General features: G+C 44.0%; 1 long non-coding RNA gene across 1 annotated transcript in view; it reads left to right on the top strand.

Moving 5' to 3' along the window:
• LOC147706604 (uncharacterized) overlaps nucleotides 1–9,383 on the top strand; it is a 103,106-nt gene extending 93,723 nt beyond the window's left edge. The window contains exon 3 of the long non-coding RNA XR_015297355.1: nucleotides 9,344–9,383. This is a non-coding gene — a long non-coding RNA (uncharacterized LOC147706604). The remainder of the gene's footprint in view (nucleotides 1–9,343) is intronic.
• The last annotated feature ends 4,803 nt before the right edge of the window (nucleotides 9,384–14,186 follow it).

The raw sequence follows: 14,186 nt of genomic DNA, 5'->3' as shown, positions 1-14,186 counted from the left end.
GATGACGGCTGATTAGCCAGGAACTGGTTGGTCCCAGGATGCTTGTTTTCGGTCCAGGGATGACATGGCTTGGCAGTTTGGGTTGGACTGTTCCCGTGAGGCACAGGGTCAGACTTATTTGCATATGGCCAAGTCTGAACTAGGGTGGCGGAGTGAGCTAAAGAATGATGATGGATTAAACCCAGATCAGTTGACTGAGGGCGAGTGCTTGCAATGTTCATCACTCCGTCCATCATACTCTTTGGTTTTCCTTTGTTTGCCCTAAGTTGGCATGGTATGCCAGACGTGGGTCCCTTGTTCACTTTGCCACTGGATTCAAGCTAGCCCGGCTGATGATGGCTGATTAGCCAGAAACCGGTCCTCGGATGCTTGTTTCCGGGGGGAACAATCTTTACAACGCAACTTTTACAATTCACTTCCATTACAACGATACTTTTACAAAGCAACATCCATTACAACGCATGTCATTACAACGCAACCAATACAACGCATGACACTACAATGCACACCATTACAACTCATGTCATTACAATGCATACCATTACAACGCATACCATTACAACGCATAGTACCCTTACACTATCCAACACTTACCCTACTGTTGCACCCCCTGGAGTTAGAATAGTCATTTTTACCCCTACACTATACAACACTTACCCTACTGTTGCAACCCCTGGAGTTTGAATAGTAATATTTACCCCTATGCTTTCCAATACTTACCAAATATGCATTGTAATGGTATGCATTGTAAAGGTAGTATGTGTTGTAATGGAATGCGTTTTTATTGGTAGTTTTAGGAAAATCGTTGTAATGGAATGCGTTGTAATGGATGTGCCTTTGTAAAAAATGCGTTGTAAAGGCATGCATTGTAAAAGTATGCGTTGTAACGTCATACAACCTGTTTCCGGTCCAGGGAAGACATAGTTTGGCAGCTGGACTGTTTCCATGAGGCACAGGGTCGTGCTGCTTTGCACATGGCCATGTCTGCACTGGGGTCACGGAGTGAGCTAAAGAATGATGATGGATTAAACCCAGATCAGTTAACTGGGAGTGAGTGCTTGCAATGTTCAACACTCCGTCCATCATCCCCTTTGGTTTTGCTTTGTTCACCCTAAGCAGGCAGGGTAGGCCCAGACATGTGTCCCTTGCTCACTTTGCCACTGGATTCAAGCTAGCCTGGCTGATGATGGCTGATTAGCCAGAAACTGGTCCCAGAATGCTTGTTTCCGGTACAGGGAAGACATGGCTTGGCAGTTTGGGTTGGACTGTTCCATGAGGCACAGGGTCAGACTGGTTTGCATATGGCCATGTCTGAACTTGGGTGGCAGATTGAGCTAAAGAATGATGATGGATTAAACCCAGATCAGTTGACTGGGGGTGAGTGCTTGCAATGTTCAACACTACGTCCATCATACCCTTTGGTTTTCCTTGGTTTGTCCTAAGTTGGCATGGTATGCCCAGACGTGGGTCCCTTGTTTACTTTGCCACTGGATTCAAGCTAGCCCGGCTGATGATGGCTGATTAGCCAGAAACCGGTCCCCGAATGCTTGTTTCCGGTCCAGGGAAGACATAGTTTGGCAGTTCGGGCTGGACTGTTTCCATGAGGCAAAGGGTCATGCTGATTTGCACATGGCCATGTCTGAACTGGGGTCACGGAGTGAGCTAAAGAATGATGATGGATTATACCCAGATCAATTAACTGGGGGTGAGTGCTTGCAATGTTCAACACTCCGTCCATAATCCCCTTTGGTTTTGCGTTGTTCACCCTAAGCAGGCAGGGTATGCCCAGACATGGGTCCCTTGCTCACTTTGCCACTGGATTCAAGCTAGACTGGCTGATGACGGCTGATTAGCCAGAAATCGGTCCCAGGATGCTTTTTTCCGGTCCAGGTAAGACATGGTTTGGCAGTTCGGGCTGGACTGTTCCCATGAGGCACAGGGTTAGCCTGATTTGCATATAGCCATTTCTGAATTAGGGTGGCGGAGTGAACTAAAGAATGATGATGAATTAAACCCAGATCAGTTGACTGGGGGTGAGTTCTTGCAATGTTCAACACTCTGTCCATCATCCCTTTTGGTTTTACCATTTCTATTATACCTGCCTTACTTTCACAGTTATATAGATTTCTGTGATTATATTAAAAACATTAGTGAATTAGACAAAAGACCCCTTTTTGAAGCTAGAATGTTACCTACCTTTCAGAAGCCCAAAGCATTTGAGGTTCACTCATAGATTTCACACCTCCTTCCTGTACAACTACAAATAGGGAAAACCCACAAAAATAGAAAATATTGACAACCACTTACACACATGCAAAATTTAAGGTGAGAAGATTGATTTTGTACAACCCAGCCAGCTTCTCAAAGCTGGGAATAGGGAAATCTTAGCATAGTAAACCACTGTCTTGCACAGCATTTTTTTCCAAACAAAACCCAGAATTCTTCCAGATGCTAGCTTTTTTCTACGTTTCCTCTGCATACTTTTTTTTCCCTGGGTATCTTGAGAATTGTTCTGTTGAGTATGAAGGCTTACCTGATCCCTGCTGCAAATGTCTCAAAAACAGCTTCAAATTGTAATGACAAAATGACTTAACATTGAAGTGGTTAAAAATATGTTAGTAATACATGCATGTGTGTACGAAATTTGTTTACTAGTTGAGGGGGGTGTAACTCTTCTCAAGCAGCAACCACAATCCTTCTTAGGGTGAAGTCACAAGCAACCCTAAATTAACCCGTGCTCAAGCCCCGGGTAGTTTGACAGAGAGTATGTGTGGCTGAACATTGGCAGATTTGTGACCCAGTATGTGTCCATAAAGGACAATTTGGGGGTGAGTGTAAGAGGAGTGGGAACGGGACTATGACCATTGGAAGTTTGAGTGTTTTTGAGGAATTGGTGTTATGAATTTCCAATTTAACCCCTGTTCCATGGGTTCTCGCAAATGTGCAATGGAGTGTGAATTCACTCGAAATGTCCAGTTGGATCATATTAACTCTCCACAACTAATAATCAACACACACAATAACCTCGTGCTAATATGTCTCAAAACTCTAATGGACACATCGAATAAAATCTAAATGAGGGTACAATGTTTTAAAAATATATTAATTTGGTTTTTAGGTATGGAAATAAGCAAGATGTTTTAGTAAAATATATATTTGATACTTGTAGGGGCTTTCAGCCGGTGTTTCATCAATTGGTCTGGTTATGTGTCATTCATTTGTTTATTTTTCCCCCTACTGTTTACCTCATTGGGGAGTGTGTTGGCACACTCCATTCAGCCAATCTCTAACCTCAATGCAAGATATGGAATGTTGCCCTTTCACAAGGATCATGTCCCCACACAAAGTAATTCCCTTCTGTTCAAGGTATTATTATCTGTCCTTTTTCAAACTAAAACACGTGTGTTTTGTCATTATTGTGCTCAACAACAGAGTAGCACAGCTCACTTACTGTGACACCCTGGGGCGTATGTACAAGCCCTTGTCTCCACCACAACATCACTTTTTCTAACATTGTGGTGGCGATAGGGGTTCACCTTATTCACAAGGCAGTTAAGCCACTTAATGTGGCTTAACGCCGCTTTGTGAATGAGGCCCCCTTTCACATTATACTTAGCGTGAAAGGGGTGAGCAATGGGAGTTGCAGTGGGCGTTCAACCGCAACACCCATTGATTTTGACGCTGCCCCCTATGTACAAGGGTGGCATAAAAATGGGGCAACGCCAAAAGTAAGACCAGGGAAAACCTGGTCTTAAACAGGCGTAACTAGGAGAAATGTTTAATTTCTCCTCTTTTGTTGGTGGATCCATGTGTGCTGCCTTCAGCAACACACATAGAACCATAAAAGGCTATTGATTGTTTTTTGTGAAGGTGACCCTTCCTGCATATAAACAATCAAAATGGCATTCCAATTGCTTAGGTGCAGGAAGGGGGACCTTTCTGCACATAAACAATCTTCCCCTGCAATGCAGACGCCCTTGCACTATGGCGCAAGAATGGCTGCGTTGGTGCTAGGCAGCTTAACTCAGCCCCTGTGCTAGGGGAAAGGCAGGGGTGCACCATATCCTTGTAAATACGGTGCAGTCCTGCATTTTGACAGTGGTGCAGTACAGCTTTAAGTGAAGGAGGCTAACGCCACGCTCTGGCACTTTCTAGTAACTATGCCCCTATGGGTTGAGAGTCGCCTGGAATTAGCTTCCTTTCTCAGACCGAGGTCATTGCTCCTTGGGGATATGAAAAACGGTAAAGCTTAGAAACAAAATGTCTTTTATAAAAGCTGTTCTGAAGCTCCATCAGTCTTTTCTCAGTACTCTTGAGATGCACTGTGCTGCAGACAGCCATACAGCTTGCACGTGCATCAGTGGATACATGCTCCTAGGGCTGCAACTTCGGATTGCATATTTTCTATTACTCGGAGTAAGTAACCTCATAACTGTCTTCTTCGGACTATTTTTGCTGGACTCAGAACTCTGCACTCTTACCCCTGCTGAACAGTAGTGTAGCGCCTGTGTCCCCCTTTAAAGATTGTTAAATGGCTTTACCTCTGTTTGACATATTTACCTTGCTAATAAGTCCCTACTGTATGGTTTAGGAAATGCACCCACAGCCTGAAGGTAAAAGCCACCTCTGGACTGCAGCACCTATTGTGCAATCCAAAGAACGGACCTGGAAAACATATGCAGCCTGTGAAAAAGTCATCCTTTTGCCCTGATCACCCACGTTTTTTTATTCATCCTGGTGGTAACTGACCCGGACTGTACCCTGGGCTCTACTTAACAGACCTTGGGCCACTGCTACGATTATAAGGTACTAGCAGCCCGTCCCAACCTTGTCCGGGAGCAATCAGGCTTCCCCGCCCCCGCCCGCCCCGATATTGTGCAGCAGCCCGGCCCCCCGCCCACCCCAACATTGTCAAGGAGCCCGGTCCCCCGCCCGCCCCATCCCCCGCCTGCCCCAAACCCCGCCTGCCCAGAGCCTTACCTCAGCCGCCGCTCCTCACCCGCGCTCCTCATTTCACCCCACATTGTGCAGCAGCCGGGCCCCCTGCCCGCCCCGACATTGTCAAGCAGCCCGGGCCCCCGCCCACCCCGTCCCCCGCCTGCCCCGACCCCCACCTGCCCCGACCCCTGCCTGCCAGGAGCCTTACCTCAGCTGCCGCTCCTCCCCCGCGCTCCTCATTTCACCGCTCCGCCGCTCCTTGCCGCTTACCGCTCCTACCGCCTGTCCGCCGGTCCTCACCGCCATTCCGCCGTTCGTCACCGCTCCTCCCCCACGCCATGTCCGCCGCTCCTCCTCGCGTTCCTGGACGCCGCACCTCCCCGCGCTCCTGACGTCAGCACGCAGGTCGCGGCAGACGCTCCTTCGAAGGGACTATTTTGTTTAATGTTAATTTTTTAAATAACGCAAATTTTTATACTTTATATAGCCTATGTCCATCTGCACACCCAGACGATTACAATGATATATCGGGTGTGTGGATTGGCGCTGTGGTTCCCGAGTTTACCCACCTCAAAGGTGCAAAGTTCTTCCTTTATAATAGTAGTATAGATATGGTAATTAGGTGTAATTACAATTGGTACTGACAGCTTAGTATATTATAGGGCTGGTATGCTTAGAGGCCCAGTAGACTTCATGCACTTAAGTGTGCACTACTGTGTTACCTGCAGTTATTTTAAAAGCAATACTGCTTTTCAGGGTTCATATACATTAGATGTATATGTAAATTCGACATTGGTTTAAAAGGTGCTTCCAAAGTCTCAAATTACCTTATTTTTACAAATTGGTCACACCTAGGATCTCCCCTAGGAGTCCCAGGGGTGTATTATAGCTATTAGTAGTGACATTAAAAAACTATGTTTTATAAGCCCTGGTGAAGGACATTTGTTTTCAACATTGTAGAAAACTAGCTCCACAGGCTTAGAATAGATGGGAAACACCGTACAATCATCATAATTTTTCAACTTGCACATGCTACGCAAGATCTTTGTGTGACTTCCCCAAAACTCCAGAAGCACCATCCCCCAGGCCCTGTTCACCAGTGAACTGGACTACCGAAACGCCATCTATGCAGGATTCACAAAACCACCTCCTCCAAAGGCTCCAAAGCATCCTGAATGCTACAGCCAGACTCGTCCTCAATCTCCCTCGGCGATCACACATCGCCTCACTGTCTCCCGATTCAGAAGAGATGCTAGTTGAAGCTGTTCATCAACACTTTCAAGGCCATGTACAACTCCAGGCCAGCCAATATTAACCACTGCCTAAGGTTCTGCAAACCAGAAACCTCTAGTCTGCCTTCCTCCTGCTCCTGTGCCCCCCACACCCGCTAGAGCAGGGACGGTGGTCGCTCCTTCCCCTACCTTGCAGCCAGGGCATGGAACGACCTCCTCCTACACCTCCAGATCTCTGCCACTGTACTAGGTTTCCACAAGATGCTCAAGACCTGGCTCATTGATTGAACTATTGGGTCCCTGCCAGGGTCTGGATAGCCCTTGCGTAACACAGGACTCAACCTCTCTCTATTAGGCAACACCCTTAATTACAAAGGCCACAGACATTTAAACAAGTTCTAGTTGCTTTGTTGCCACGCACCTTTTGACCCCCCACCTTTTCCATCCTACCTAAATTATTGATGAGAAGACAAGTGAAGGGCACACCTTATTGATTTCTATTGGCTGTCCCCTGGAGCTACTCCTGCTCCAAGGAGAAATCACATGATTAACAAAGGCTGAGTGGGCCCTGATTGATGACTCATCCAATAGCAGTAGTCTGCACTAGCATCTACTAATATGGGTGTGCTCTTAGGTTTGCACAGACGTTTATCAGGAACTCTGCATGCTTAGAACATAGCAAAAACAAAAGCCCCTGTAGGGTGACCAGGGAGAGTTGCACACACATGGATTGTAGCATTATCAAGGGTTTCCATTACTAATCGTTGACATCACACTTTAACACAGGGGCCATATTGGGTGAGGTGATTGGGAACCCTCCAACAGCCAATAGGAGTGCAGTACAACCACTTATTTTCAATTCCCTAATCACATTTTGTAAACATGGCTTACAACGTGAATGCCCCTCTCCTGGCATATCTCATATAACTGTCTGTCAAGCTAGACCATAAAAAGGTGGCAGTAAAGAAGCTGATGCCTTAGTTGCATCCCCACCTTAGCGAAACTACTAAAATAATGCATACAATCTAACCCTGGGCGTAGTGTGCGGAGTGGGGCTACGCGGAGCTACGCGAAGTGGGCACAAAACTACGCCCACCCCTGCACTCCGCGTAGCCCCACTACACGCCGCCCGCCTCCCTCCCGCCCTCCCTAAATACTTAAATAAAAGGATAGAAAGCTTTTAAAAACACTTACCTTGTCTGCCGCGTCCCCGGGGCTCCAACTCGCCCTCCCGCGATTCGCGCTACCACCGATTCAGATACTAATGCGCATGCGCGGGCGCCCGCGCATGCGCATTAGTATCCGAAATGGCGGCGCGAATCCAGGGATGGCGAGAGGGAGCCCCGGGGACGCGGCGGACAAGGTAAGTGTTTTTAAAAGCTTTCTATCCTTTTATTTAAGTATTTAGGGAGGGCGGGAGGGAGACGGGTGGTGGCCGGCTACGCACCGTCTGCGGAGCGCGCGTAGTGCCGCCTGGCTACGCTCGCTACGCAAAATGCGTAGGAGACGGCACTACGCGCACTCCGTGCACGGAGCATAGCTGGCCGCCCACCCTTAATACAATCTCAACTTTGTGCCCACATAGAGAACTACCAACTCCTAGACCAGCACCAATCAGGCTCTAGGAAGTGGCACAGCACTGAATCGGCTCTCACTCACGTTTTTGATGAAATCTTAATTATGCTCGACCAAAATGAATCCTGCCTCATGATCCTCATTGACCTTTCCTCCACATTTGACACTGTTAATCATGACAACCTGCTATCCATCCTGCAAAATAGAATGGGTTTCTCTGATCAGGTGTTACTATGGTTCTCCTCCTTCCTCCAGCACAGAACTCAAAGAGTCAAGGCAAAACACTCTCTCTCCCAGCCATCTCCCGTACTCATGGGGGTCCCCCAAGGATCCGCTCTATCTCCTATCCTCTTCAATCTTTTCCTGGAACCTCTTGCGCATTCTCTAAATTCCAGGAACATTCTCTTCCACATGTATGTGGACAACACGCAATTATATCTGAAAATCTCATCCTCTGAAAACATCATCTCACTCAACACTACCCTAATGTTTACTCAAAACTGGTTAACAGTGAATCATCTACTCCTCAACACCTCTAAAACGGAATTGTTCCTCATCTCCCCCTCGAAACTCATCCCCAAGCTAGATCTCTGGTTGAGCCAGCTCACTGCCTTCAACTGTACGGCTCTTATCATAGAGACAGCCAAGTATAACCATGGACAACCACCTGAACATGAAAGGTCACATCAGCAATGTATGCAACGGAGCCAACCACTTATTGAGATCTCTAAGAAATATCAAACCTTTCCTTCCTCCAAATGATTTCAAGCAGGTGGATAAAGCGCTTGTCTTGCCGAGGCTAGACTACGGCAGTGCTATCCTCTGTGGCCTTCCCAAATACGCTCTGGCTCCATGAAGGGCAGCACTTAACTCAGCTGCTAGACTGGTTATGGATACCAAGCGAAAAGATCCTATATCCCCAGTCCTAAAATCCTTCAATTGGCTGCCCTTCGAAGCACAAATTCAATTAAAGATTTCTGTTCTCACACACAACGCCCTTCACCTAAATACTCCTACGTACCTTGGAGAAAAACTTACTTTATTATGTGGCGTAAGAGCTTCAAGAAGTGCCTCTTCCCTTCTCCTGAAACCGCCTATCCTTGTGAAAAATAGAAGTTGCCAAGAGCTTTCTCCGGAGCTCCCCCTAAGATTTGGAACTCTCTCCAACCGGAAGGTCGCAGTATCTCCTCATTGACGGCTTTCAAAGTGAAAGCCAAATGATTCCTAATGAACAAATTCGTACCCTAATAGGGTTTTCTCACAGGCTCATTGACATTGCACCTGCTGACTTTTTTTCTTACTTTTGATACAGCTCCCCCTTGAACACTGTGTTTCATTCTTGTTACCCGCCTTCACTGGTTTTATTGTATTACCCGCCTAGTTGTTTTTTTCTCTCCCTTTCTCTTATGGATATTGTTACAGATATTGTTTTTGTCCCTCCTACCATCATATTATAAAGTGCTCTGTTATCCCTCAGGATCTTGTTTACGTTATAAAAAACGATATAAATAAATAAATGATTACTGAGGCTTTTTAACACTGTGCCAGTGAGTTAAAAGATATGGAACCAGTGTCACAAGTCTATTTGTTATCAACAGGATTGATGCAGAGCTGGATGCAACACTATGGACCAGGGATTCCACCCAGTGGCATTTGGCATGAAGGTCATTATATAAATGGCTGTCGCTTCCTTGACGTCTGAGCTTTTTTTGATGCGGTGGAGATTGCAACCCTTACATCCACTTGGAAGAGATGAGGAGGCCAATGACATTTACTCCACTCAGTGGGTACCGGCGGTCGACATTGAAAGATGCTGCCCGGTAACCAATCTCATCTATTTACACTCCGTACAATTTAACTGGTAGCAAATGTCTTTCATAATACTGTTTCTATTTTCTCCCTCTTCTTATAATGCCTATGTCTCCATTATTTCAACTTCTTCTTTGTGCATTGCCCTTTCTATTTTATAGGGCAAATCACCATTTGTTAAAATTGTTGCACTTTTCATTCAATATATTGATAATTACGTTTTTTTATTTTTGCCTTTTAGAATAGATTAGTTATAGGAAATAAACATGTTATTTCCAGTCTAAAATGTAAAAATTAATGAACATGATGTTTAATTACAAAATATAATCCTTACTGTAACAAAATTTATAATTGTCACACGTCACAGAAATGAACCAAAATAAGTGTGAATATAAGAGGTCACATTTGCAGCACTTATCAAACAAAATCATGTGAAGCTGAACATATTATTGCCAAAACATTTCAATTATAAGCTTTGTCTTTCTGCACATTGATGTAAATGGTGAATGTCAGGTTGTTAATAGCATCAAGGTTTCTTCTCCAGTGCACAGAATCCTCTCAGCCAAAGCATCAGGGCCTAGAATAAGCAAACAGTTATAGATTAAGATTTTCAAATGGCAAACTTGTGTTCTTCAATCTTGATTAAGACTTTCGATGATGGAAACTGTGGTGTATGGGTTCTTTTATTGTTAGGTCTGGCATAAAATGCAGTCTTACCGGCCTCCTAAATACTACTACTACTACTACTACTGCTATTCCTACTACTACTGCTTCTACTGCTGATACACCTACTACTATTCTTACTACTAATATTACTGCTGTTGTTCCAACTGCTACTATTACTACTTTCACTCCTTCTAGTACTACTCTTTCTATTACTAATTTTATTAAAACTACTACTCTTACTACTACTACTATTACTCCTACTAATATTATTAATAATCATCATACACATAACCATAATCCTAATTATAACAATTCCTAGAAAGGGTTGGTTCCCGAATCTCCAGTCACATTCTGAATCCGCCTGTAATTAGCATCCATGGAGGCTTCAAGGGGTCGGCCTCCTTCAGCCATTAACCTTGGTCCCAATGTCATTCACTATTTGCATCAGTCCTTTGGGGTGTCAGGGAACATGTGTAAATGAACATTGTCCTGCTTATGGAGCACAGAGCTTGACTGCTCTGCAATTTTGGAAGCTTTCTCAGACAAGTCACATAAAAGATCCTTTGTAAGCCATTGATACCTTCAATGTAACCCGTTGATGCCTCCTTTGTAAACCAGTGATGCCTCCTTTGTGAAGAATTCAACACTCCTCTGTAACCCATTGATGCCTCCTTTGTAATCCAAAGATGCCTCCTTTGTGAAGCATTGACACCGCCTTTGTGAACCATTGATGCCTCCATTGTAAAACATTGATGCCTTCGTTGTAACCCATTGCTCCCTCCTGTTGTGTGTCGATTTAGTTACTGTATATAGGTTAACCGATTTATGTCCTTATATAGGCACAATTCATATTGCCCTCGTTATACATAGAAATCCTACCATTATTCAGGCATTATCCATGCTAACCAAATACAGGCATGGTCACCTACATCCTTCTTTCCAAGTCACAACAAGTTCTTGGAAACAGACTCTTAAGTCTTTAAGACTTCCCCTTGCTTGGATTATTGATTTCTCCAAGAACTCATTTATTATGCATGAACGTCTATTCCTTAGGGGTTCATTCGTGACATTCCTCTGCCCGACTTTTATGTCAATACTGATATTCCTAAACTCCTTCTTTTTTTTTTTTTTTTATTGTTTTTTCCCCTTTCATCCCGTGGTGGTGGGAAGAGGTAGATCATCAAAACATACATCAAACATGAACATATAGAAAAAAAAAATTATATAAGCATCATGAGGACATATCAATAAAAATTAATTAATTAATTTGCAACCCATTTTTCAAATGGTGCCCAGTTCTTAGAGGCGATTAGTCGTCTTCTCTTTCCTCTAAAAGGCTGTACTGAAGTCTCGAGTTTATACCAAGCCAGCATCCTGGCTTTCCAATGACAAAAAGTAGGAGGTTCAGGATTAATCCAAAGCGAAGTAACACATAGTCTGATCATTGCCATAGATATAAAAAGAAAAGCTTGTAAATGTCTTGTTTTTTCCGGAGCCGTAGAATATTCATAGCCGGTGATTACCATTTCAGCAGTTATTTTAACAGAAGTTTGAGTGATCTGCATGAGAAAAGTTTCAATTTGATTGAAAAAAGTAGATAACTCCGGACAACTGAAAAACATATGAACAGAATCTGCAGAGGGAAGTTTACATCTGGCACAAAATGACCCTTTACCCCCACGAACCACCCACCATTTAACAAGTTTTGCCGGTGCATAATAAAGATTAAACATAGACATATAACTTTGAGATCGAAGGGTGCCTGATACCAAAACCGATCTGGCTAATACAAGTGGGTATTTTAGGTCAATAATAGGAACTCCAAATTTTGTCGCCCATTTGTCATTCTGATAATTAAGGTCATCAGGAAGTTGGGATAAAAAGGTTTGATATAAATTGCCAATTTTCAATTTCCTTCTGATAGATTCTACTATAACAAGTTTTTGGAACCTTATTGGGTGTTGAGGAAGCTTATTATCTAGAAAACTTCTCAATTGAAGATATTAAAAAAAATGATTAACGTGGAGATGAAATTTCTCCTTTAAAAACGAAAAGGAAGCTATTTGGCCTGAATCGGATAGATCACCTATCTCCCTTACACCAAGAGTTATCCAAATATTTGCTACCCCCTCTTGAAAGATCATTGGAAGTAATCTAGAGGCTGTTAATGGGGTATAATACATTATCTTAGAAATATTAAAGTGACGTCGGACTTTCTGCCATATTGAAAATAATGCCCATAGTACTTTAAATTTGTTTTTTTTAAATAACTAGGTTCGAGTATACGAGTGAGTACCCCTTTTATAGAATCTCCCAAGGATATTGAGTATATCGAAGGAGAAAGATGAGCTGGAAGTTCAGCAACATCCCCTAAAAGAGGGACAGCAAAATGTTGAACCATGGCTGCCCAGTAATAAAATGTTAAGTTTGGGACTGTCCACCCCCCGCGATCCTGTGGGAGGCATGTCCATTTAGCGGCCCGTCTTGGTTTACGGTATGACCATAAGAATCGTTGGCATATTCTTTCCGCTTTTTTCAAAATTAGAGATGGTATTAATAATGGGATTGATCTAAAAAAATATAAAAATTTAGGGAGAACAAGCATTTTGAGGATATTACATCGGCCAAAGAGCGAGAGGTGTAGATGATCAAGGCGTTCCAATTTGTTATGAAGTGAGTCAATAGTAGAAGAATAATTCAAATCTAGGATCTGATCTACATCAGGCGCTCTTTGAACCCCAAGACTACCCGATAAAAATTCAATTCACTATGAATGAAGTAACAAAAGCGATAAAGACTGCAAAAAATGGCAAAGCCCCAGGACCGGACTCAGTCCCAATGGACCTTTACAAATCACTTCCTGATCTCTGGTCCCCTCTTTTAACCAAGGTTTTAAATGCAGCCAAGGAAATCAGCCTCCCGAACTCCTGGTCTACATCGATCCTGGTCCCCATATTTAAGAAAGGCAACAGAGACTCTCCCACCTGCTACCGTCCCATTTCCCTCCTGGATTCGGTCGGAAAGATGGCAGGGAGGATACTTCTAGACCGTCTCCAGGAGTGGTCAATAGAACACGGGGCACTATCAGATCTTCAATATGGGTTCAGGTCAGGCCTGAGCACTGTGGACCAAGTTTTGAACTTAACACTGCTGGCTGGAAAATACACCTCAGCAAAAAAATCAACTCTACACATGGTCTACGTCGACCTTACGGCAGCGTTTGACTGTGTAGAACATTCAAAACTTTTTGCAATAATGCTGCAAATGGGGATCGAGCCTGCAATCATAGATTTCCTGCGTGAGTTATACACTGGGGCCACGGGAAAGGTTCGATACGGATTGGAGGGCCAACTCACAGACAGCTTTCCAGTACAGAAGGGGGTCAGGCAAGGGTGCGTACTGGCCCCCTTCCTATTTACGCTCTACACTAACGGACTCGAAGCTGCTATGCTACAGGGCGTAAAAGACCTGCCAGAAGTGGGTCGGCGACTGATCCCAGCATTGTTATACGCTGACGATGCGGTGATCCTTGCACGAACCCCGATCCAGTTACAAAAAGCACTAAACAACTACTGCACATTCATGGCAAGTCTCAACCTAAAAGTCAATATAAAAAAAACCTTCGTGATGCATGCTGGTACCAAAAGAAAAAAAGTAAAGTCAATACTTGTGGATAAAATCCCTCTTGAAAGAACTAAAACTTACTCATACCTCGGCATCACAATTGACGAAGAATTTAACTGGAAACAAGCAATCACTTCACGTAAGCTGTCTATCACAAGAACAATTGGGGCTTTAACCTCTTCGATGCTAATGACAAGGGTAACTCGTCATGCACTTTTCATTGATTTCAATGGAAACTAAATGAGCCCAAAAATATTGCCTTAGCAGTAAAGGGGTTAAAAGAGTTCTCCCTCCGTCTAGGAAAAAGACCTATAACAGAGATGTTAAAAATTTATAACGCAA

Source organism: Lissotriton vulgaris, chromosome 7 (assembly GCF_964263255.1).
Source record: "Lissotriton vulgaris chromosome 7, aLisVul1.2, whole genome shotgun sequence".
In the NCBI taxonomy this organism is placed as follows: domain Eukaryota; kingdom Metazoa; phylum Chordata; class Amphibia; order Caudata; family Salamandridae; genus Lissotriton; species Lissotriton vulgaris.
This window is presented reverse-complemented; position numbering and strand designations above follow the sequence as displayed.